Here is a 9852-nt window from a genome sequence, read left to right on the forward strand (position 1 = left end):
AGGAAAAATACGATTTTATCCTCATGTACTGCAATTTTTATCTGATTTTAAGAAAATGCGTGAATTTCCAAATCAGCGCCAAACGCCAGCAGTAGCGCCTGGCGCTACGCTTGGCGCCTGGCCCTAATGTTGGCGTCTGGCGCCAATAACCAGCGTTGGCGCTAATCAGGTTTTATGTGCGCCAGAACTCTGTTTTGATATTTTATCTTTTTGGCTGATTTTCTTTATAAATAACGTCGTAAAAACTCCGTTTTGATTCATCCACAATCATCAACAACCAATTTTCATTCATCTACAATCTACCAACTCTCATCAAGATTCTCTTGATTACTCTCTCTCTCTCTCTCTCTAAACTAGCTTCTCTAAAATACAAAATTTCGCATTCATTAGATCTAGATACACCTAGCCATATTTGAAGTTCCCTTCGCCCTAGACGTGATAGGTTTAATTTCTGAGGGTTTGGTCCCAAATCTCTCTTTCCATTATTTAATTTAATTGTTTTGTTTATTATTTTTCTTGAAGTTACTAACGTGTGTATTTTGTTATTAGAAAGAAGTACGAGGCATTCAAGTAAGTGCTTTAATGGTATTTATTGATATTATGATGTAGAAATCATGTTTAGGTTGTTATTATAATTCCTAGTATCATGTCTAGAGTAATTTTAATATCAAATATGATTGTTATGATGGTTTTTATATTCTTCCTAATGTTTATGATTGTTAGTATCATGTTAGGGTTAAAACTTTGATTTTTATTGCTTAGTGACATGCTAGGGTTTGTTATTAATCTTGTTAGTATCATGCCTAGGATCTTGCTAGTATTATGCTTTAACATGATTATTATGATTATGATTATTATAATTGTTGTTATGATGATTATTGTTATAATGATTATTTTAATTATTATTATTATTTTAATTATTATTATTGATTATTTATCATGTTGCTTGATATTTATTGTTATTGCTTGATCACGCCTTTTATTGCATGCTTAAAGGGAATTGGTACTTGTAATCACGCTTAATAAGATATTTAATAATCTTGTTAGGGTTAATTTGATTATAACTCAAGTGATCGCCAATAATAGATTTTTTTGTGCATTAATATTCAACTAACATAAATAAACAGGTTTAGGGTTAATCCTATTGATTGCATGTTAGTCAGAAAGCGCACATGAATACGATCAGAATAAAGTAGAGGCCTATTATTAGGGCAGGTTCAATCTCTTTTAGGTTGGATTTGTACCTTCATCCCCGAACCCTATTTTGGTTCAAGACCTTATGGAGTTGACGATCTCATGGATCGTTACGGGGTGTAACCTTCACCCTGTGAACGGTTTACAAGTTCCTAAAACTTGTTGGCGACTCTTTTGCTCTATCTTCTTTCCCTTTGGACGCCACCGTACTTTAGTGTATGATCACAGTGGGGTTCAAGCTAAGGGATTAACGCTTGAAATATTCCCTACAGTGTCGTACAAAGTATTATAATTAATATTGTATTTCATGTAATTATTTTATAAATAGAATAAAAGTATGTAACTTTGCTTTAAAAGATATATAGATGTGAGTATGAGGTGGGGATGGGGCGGGTACGAAGTGGGGCGGGGCGGGGCGGGGATGGGGCGGGTACAACTTAAAATCCACCCCCGCCCCATCACCCATGGCGGGTATGGTTTTTATCCCCATCCCCGTCCCACCACCCGCCAAACCGAGACCCATCCCCGCTCCATTGGGGCGGGGATGGGGCGGGTCTCCTACTTGACCGCCCCACTGACATCCCTACCTAATATTACAAGTGTAAAAATTGGATCATCACAGGCTCATTGAAAGGCGAAGGCCATGACCAAAGAAAGACACACAAAGCACGCAATCAGCAAATCTGAGTACAAACAAGCTGCGAAACATAATAAGAAACCCCTAGCATGCTACTAATAATCAATCATCACACATCATTAATTTGTAGACTCAACACATGACTAAACTATCAATTTACTAAGACTTCCCTAGTTAAAAGTAATTAACTCATCATTTGTTTTTATTCATTGGATTAAGCAATAGACAAGGTTGTCCAACCCATGCTCCATTTGGAACATCAATAAAAGAAAAACCCCATGCCTCCTTTAGGAAACATCAATAAACATCCAACGACCACGGGCGCGACTCCGTGACCGTAGTTAGTATGAAATCTCACCTAACTCCTAGTTTTTAAAAAATATATTTGAAATAAGAGACTCGTAGATCAGACGGCCTCGAGAAAAGTACACGGCTAATACCCCATGTACCCCAACCCCTGATTGTCATTACTCCAGATGTGCACCAATCCAGAGTTTTATTGCTCATCCATCTTGCACTTTACGTGATTTACAAGTTTAGACTTGGTGATGACTCATATGCAAACAATACAATCAATCCAATCAAGTAAAACAACTTTCCAATTTCAATTCTTGATTTATTAGTGACAAGCAACATTTATTATTTATTCCTTTACTACCTCGGTGTATAAACACCTTGAGTGCATAAGGCACCCAAAAAACCTTGACCTCGTCTTATAAGACTTGAATTCTTCCTTTACTCATTCTATTTCAATAATCATGAATGATTAATAAATAAATCATTTTACCAATCACATACCTTTGCCTCTAAGCGCACCTTGCATAATTAGAGCATAAACAATACTTGCAATATAGAATAGTGCACATCATATGAAATTCACAATGTATAACCAAACAATTTAACCCATTCATCCCTATACATGATACTAAGTTCTCGGTTCGTCCTTAAACATGCACCTAAAAGCAAGGTTTCGTAACTTGTACGTACCTTGAGTAATAAACAAATTGGTAAACCGCTTTTCCAACTAAAAACACCTTCTATAAAGTCTTCTCCTAAACCAAACAATAAGATTTCGATCAATATCCAAACAACCAAATTTACAGCAATACTAACTTAATTTAAAACCTTCAAAATCCAATTAAACAACACTTTAAAACCTTCCCTTTAATTGAAATCAAAAGCTTATATATAGTTTTTAAAGTTTCCTTCATAAAAATACATCTTTGTATATGAAATTACAGCATGTTTAAGCTACTAAACAAATCTGAAAATTTAGTTTATACGCATCCTTTACAAATTTACCAACCAATACTTGTAATAATGGAATAATAGCTTAAATATATATGTAGAAACCTCAAAACCTATTATTTTTTATACCAAAACAATAAAATTCAGATTACAAAAATCTGGAAAATTAATTTAAACCTTAAACTTGATACATTAATAAGCTATTAACATAAATCAATCATAACGGTCGTATAGTGTATAGAAAACTCTAAGAAACATGATTTAAAATGTTTTAAATTCCCAAAGCTACATTTTAAATAATCTGAAAATTAGTATTAATCACTAAAAATATAATTTTAACATAATATAAACACTATATACTTACGAAACTTGACTAACACGTTTTAAGCCCTAAAATCATTAAAAAACCAAGGTTTAAACCCTTATTTTCTTAATTATACAAATCCGAAATTTTATTCAATAAATTAAACATAGTATAATTGTAGGGAATATTTTCAAGCGTTAACCCCCTAGCTTGAACCCCACTGTGATCATACACTAAAGTACGGTGGCGTCCAAAAGGGAAGAAGATAGAGCAAAAGAGTCGCCAACAAGTTTTAGGAACTTGTAAACCGTTCACAGGGTGAAGGTTACACCCCTTAACGATCCAAGAGATCGTCAACTCCATAAGGTCTAGAACCAAATAAGGGTTCGGGGATGAAGGTACAAATCCAACCTAAAAGAGATTGAACCTGCCCTAATAATAGGCCTCTACTTTATTCTGATCGTATTCATGTGCGCTTTTTAATTAACATACAATCAATAGGATTAACCCTAAACCTGTTTATCTATGTTTGTTGAATATTAATGCACAAATAAAACTATTATTGGCGATCACTTGAAATTATAATCACAATAACCCTAAACAAGATTATTAATTATCTTATTAAGCGTGATTACAAGTATAAATTCCCCTTAAACATGCATAAAAGGCGTGATCAAGCAATAAAAATAATAAATATCAAGCAACATAATAAATCATAATAAATTATAATCAAAATAATCATAATAATAATATTCATAATCATCATAAATTATAACAATTATAATCATAATCATGTTCATGTTAATATTAAAGCCCGCATAATAAAAATAGCAAGATCCTAGGCATGATACTAACAAGATTAATAACAAATCCTAGCATGTCACTAAGCAATAAAAATCAAATCTTTAGCCCTAACATGATACTAACAATCATAAATATTAGGAAGAAAATAAGAAGCATCGTAACAATCATATTTAATATTAAAGTTACCCTAGACATGATACTAGGAATATCATAATAACAATATAAACATGAGTTCTACATCATAACATCATTAAAGCACTTACTTTGATGCCTCGTACCTCTTTCTAATAACAAAATACACACGTTAGTAAATTCAAGGAAAATAATAAACAAAACAATCAAATTAAATAATTGAAAGAGAGATTTAGGACCAAACCCTCAGAAATTAAACCTTTCACGTCTAGGGCGAAGGCAACTTCAAATATGGCTAGGTGTTTCTAGATCTTGTGAATGCGGAATTTTGTATTGTAAAAGCAAGTTTAGAAAAGAGAAAGAAAGATGAATGAATGAATGAATTAGAAGAGAATGAGAATTGAAAACTGATTGTAGGTGAATATTAATTAAAACTGATTGTTGATGAATGAAAACGGAGTTTTTAATACGTTATTTATAGAGAAATCAGCCAAAAAGATAAAATATCAAAACAAAGTATTTGGCGCACGTGAAACAGAGCTGGCGCCAGCACCAGCTGATTGGCGCCAGGCGCCAGGCCTAGCTCCAGGCGCCAATGCCTGGCGTCAGGCGCTAGTCCTGTTTTTGACGCGTTTTCGAAAATCAGATAAGTTTGCCGTACCGGAGGATAAAATCGTATCTTTTCCTCGAAAATGTTTTTTGATTTTACTTAAAACTTTGAAAAGTCAACAAAAGTCAATTTATCAATGCTAATTTAATTAGGAATGAAAAGAACCTTCTAGAAGAATCTAGAAGACTAAAACCATTCCTAATTGCATTAGGAATGATAAATCATATTAGGCCCTCCCCTAGATCATTGGGCCGCATATAAGGCTCAAACCGGGCCCAGTTTAGTAAATTGGCCATAACTTCCTCAATATTCATTGGAATTGGGCTTATAATATATCGTTGGAAAGCTCTTATCAAGCCCCATCCAACTACACTACTATTGGACCCATATCATGGACCAACCAAACTGGATTGGCTGTTTTCTTAAAATAAGTTTTCAAAAACAGAGAGAAGAGAAAAGAAATTAAAACTATCCGCAACACTAAACTTTCCACACTTTCGCTTCATTCGATTATGATTCGACGTGAAAGGTACTCATCACCGGGTTTGGTTTTGGGGAGACACAAATGGGTGTCTACAATAACTCATAAATTTGTAGTCTTTTACAATTCATATACATATTAAAATCATAATACTAATAATTAAAAACAAAAACTTAATAAAAGATTGAAACTTGAAATAATTTAACAAAAGAGAAAGAAAGAAAGAAAGAAAGAAAGAAGGAGAAAGGAGATGAGGGGCGAACTGTTGCCAGGTGGCTGGACGGCGAGGTCGACGGTGGAAGTAGGGGGGAGGTCGCCGACGGTGGTGTTGCGGTGGCTGCAAGGCTGCTTTTTTTTTTTTTTTTTTTTGTTTCTTGCTGATTGTGAATGAAGGGGGAAGGCAAAGGAGAAATTTTGGGGTTTTTCCTTGCTTATTTACGTAGAATAGGTGATGAGTTTGGGTACAAATTTTTGCCTAAACTCTAATGTAGGCATCAATCCCTACATCCCCCTTTTATGACGCAGTATCTCAAATCTCAACCCCACTTTACTGCTGCTCCTTACATCCTACTGCTCCTGCAGCACCATCTCACGCACCTAACAACTTCCACGTTGCCACAATTAGGCCATTCTCACCAGTGGCGGATCCAGGAATTGCATCCAGGGGGTTCGAACTTCATTAAAAACCTGATGTCCGAATGCACGGATATAAATCGGGAATTCAAGTATAAAATAAAGTGTTCAAATGAATACCAATACACAAGTACCCAATAAAATAAGTCCAAATTCCAATAAAAAATGCAAAATAAAAATGACTTACAGTACTCTACTGCAATACTGCCCATTTAATAGTTAACAATACAACAAAACAATCAACCTATTAACAATTAAGAAATTGAAAAACTCAAAATAGATTATTCATTATTAAATTAACAATTTACAATTGACAATAATTCAATTCATTAATCAATCAACTAAACAAGTAACAAAATTAACAATTTATATAGGTAATAATTAGTAAATAGATTTAGATAGAGTGAGGGATAGCTCAAGTGGTTAGAGCTCCCCTTCCGGTTCAAAGAGATGTTGGGATCGATTCTCTTCACCCGCCCTTGTGGCTCTCTAAACACCAAAAAAAAAAGATTTAAAATTTAAAACAGAGTTAAACATATAACACTACTAATCTACAATTTAAACAAGTATAAAACGTACATATTAAAACATTAAAGAAATTGAAAAGAAAAAAAAAAAGCAGACCTGCCGACGCTGCTAGCAGATGTCATGGGTGAGTTAAGCAGCGACTAGGTTTTATCTTTGTCATTAGACAATGAGAAAAGAAAGAGAAACTGATTAACTGAGGAGTAGGGAAAAGGAGAAGATTAAAAAGAAAAAAAATAAAAACACAAAACGCGCTTGATGACCCTCGAACATTCAGTCCGAAAATTAATAACCTTACCAACTGAGCTGCGCCCCATTACATTGAATATCTATGTTCTGAATATTATTTATATAGTTTTTCAGTTTTTTTTAAGAAAATAATATTCCCTGTATATTTTTTAAGAAAATAATATTTATATAGTAAGCAAAGAAGATACCGAGTTCAAAGTATTGCGATATGATCGTAATAATGAGAATTTAAGCCAAGACCTTGATAAACATCCAAGAGTTATGAAATTGTTTTACAACAAACTCCGAAAGAAAACCTTATGAAGTGTTCATAAAAAGGAGCTATCAATCTATATGAGATATATTTTGATAATGGATGTAAATTACCTATCTTCCAACCATTGTTCAAGGGATATACTTTTAAGATAAGCTACAAAACTAAACAAAGAAACATAGGTCAAATCAAAATGTAGCAAAGGTTTCATATGTGATATGGATAAAAAAAGTTCTTATTAAGTCTTTCTACAAAGCAAGGAATAAAAGTTGTATTAAATCGTTTACTGCACAATCAATTCCTATACAGAACACAGGGTACTACTACACAAACCATACTTAGCACAAAATGTTTGTTGCTCAAGTAGGTGCCCTTATGGAAATTGTTCCAAAAGATCAAGTGGGAGTAGTATAAATCTCGAAAGAGTTCGAGAAAAGCAACAAACAAACAAACATGGTTCAAACCATGGTTGGCTCACCCTATGAATGTGCCTCCTCAAAAGGCAAGTGGGAGTATAAGAATCTCGAAAAGTTCGAGAGCCTTGAATTTCAAGAACAGTGAATTCGAAAATCTTGAAGAAATTTGAGAAATAATCGAATAAAAGCAACAATATGAGAATGATTCACCTCGTGTTACAAATGACAACGCCTGGTCTCATTAAGTGTAATGGGAATAATAACCATGTGTCGAAGTTAGTACATTCCAAGTGCACATCCTCAAATTGTCATTTCTCATTGAAAGCTAAACAAAGTTGTTGTATGAGTTTCAATTGTTGCATAAAAACTCACAATGATGACTAGCAGACGTAAAACTTAGCCAAAGAAATATGATTTCATATTGACTAAGAGTTCTAAAATATTTATTTTGGAACATGATGATTATGCAAGTAATGAAAATGATTTGACAAGTTATAACTCCAAATGGTTTAACAACTAGGAAATCTGAAATAGATTCTAAGTCTGTAAGCAAGCGTATGACACTTGAATAATTTGCCTAAATTGGGTGAAACCCATTATAAGCAAAACAGACAAGAAAGGAAAATGTTTTCTAACTAAGCAAAGACTTGTTAAAGGATCCAACTAATTCATAGTATGACTATGATTACGATGAAACCTTTACATTAGTGTAGACACCCATTTGTGTCTCCCCAAAACCAAACCCAGTGATGAGTACCTTTCACGTCGAATCATAATCGAATGAAGTGAAAGTGTGGAAAGTTTAGTGTTGCGGATAGTTTTAATTTCTTTTCTCTTCTCTCTGTTTTTGAAAACCTATTTTAAGAAAACAGCCAATCTAGTTTGGTTGGTCCATGATATGGGTCCAATAATAGTGTATTTGGATAGGGCTTGAAAAGACCTTTCCTACGATATATTATAAGCCCAATTCCGATGAATATTGAAGAAGTTATGGTCAATTTACTGAACTGGGCCTGGTTTGAGCCTTATATGCGGCCCGATGATCTAGAGGAGGGCCTAATATGGATTTATCATTCCTAATGCAATTAGGAATGATTTTGGTCTTCTAGATTCTTCTAGAAGGTTATTTTCATTCCTAATTCAATTAGCATTGATAAATTGACTTTTGTTGACTTTTAGAGTTTTTAATCAGAATAAAAGAACGTTTTTGAAGAAAATACGATTTCATCCTCCTGTACGGTAATTTTCTATCTGATTTTAAGAAAACGCGTCGATTTATTAATCAGCGCCAAACGCCAGCTGTAGCGCCTGGCGCTACGCTTGGCGCCTGCGCTAACGTCAGCGTTTGGCGCTAATCCTCGTTTTACGCGTCAGAACTCTGTTTCGATTTTCTATCTTTTTGGTTGATTTTCTTTATAAATAGCGCTCTAAAAACTCCGTTTTCATTCACCAACTCTCATCAAGATTCTCTTGATTACTCTCTCTCTCTCTTTTTCTAAACTAGCTTCTCTCAAATATATAAATTCCACAATCATTAGATTTAGAAACACCTAGCCATATTCGAAGTTGCCTTCGCCCTAGACGTGAAAGGTTTAATTTCTGAGGGTTTGGTCCCAAATCTCTCTTTCAATTATTTAATTTAATTGTTGTTTATTATTTTTCTTGAAGTTACTAACGCGTGTATTTTGTTATTAGAAAGAGGTACGAGGCATCCAAGTAAGTACTTTAATGGTTTTAATAGATGTTATGATGTAGAAATCATGCTTAGGTTGTTATTATGATTCCTAGTATCATGTCTAGGGTAACTTTAATACCAAGTATGATTAAAAGTATGATGCCTTTTATGTTCTTCCTAATATTTATGATTGTTAGTATCATGTTAGGGCTAAATATTTGATCTTTATTGCTTAGTGACATGCTAGGGTTTGTTATTAATCTTGTTAGTATCATGCCTAGGATCTTGCTATATATTATTATGCTTTAACATGATTCATGATTATTTTTATAATTGTTTTGATTATGATTATAATTTTATGATTGTTATAATTATTATTATTATGATTATTTTGATTATAATTTATTATTATTTATTATGTTGCTTGATGATATTTATTGCTTGATCACACCTTTTATTGCATGTTTAAAGGGAATTTGTAGTTGTAATCACGCTTAATAAGATAAATAATAATCTTGTTTAGGGTTAATTTGATTATAATTCAAGTGATCGCCAATAATAGATTTATTTGTGCATTAATATTCAACAAACATAGATAAACGGGTTTAGGTTTAGTCCTATTGATTGTATGTTAGTCAGAAAGCGCACATGAATACGATCAGAATAAAGTAGAGGCCTATTATTAGGGCAG

Source organism: Chenopodium album, chromosome 5 (genome assembly GCF_948465745.1).
Source record: "Chenopodium album chromosome 5, dcCheAlbu1.1, whole genome shotgun sequence".
NCBI lineage: Eukaryota > Viridiplantae > Streptophyta > Magnoliopsida > Caryophyllales > Amaranthaceae > Chenopodium > Chenopodium album.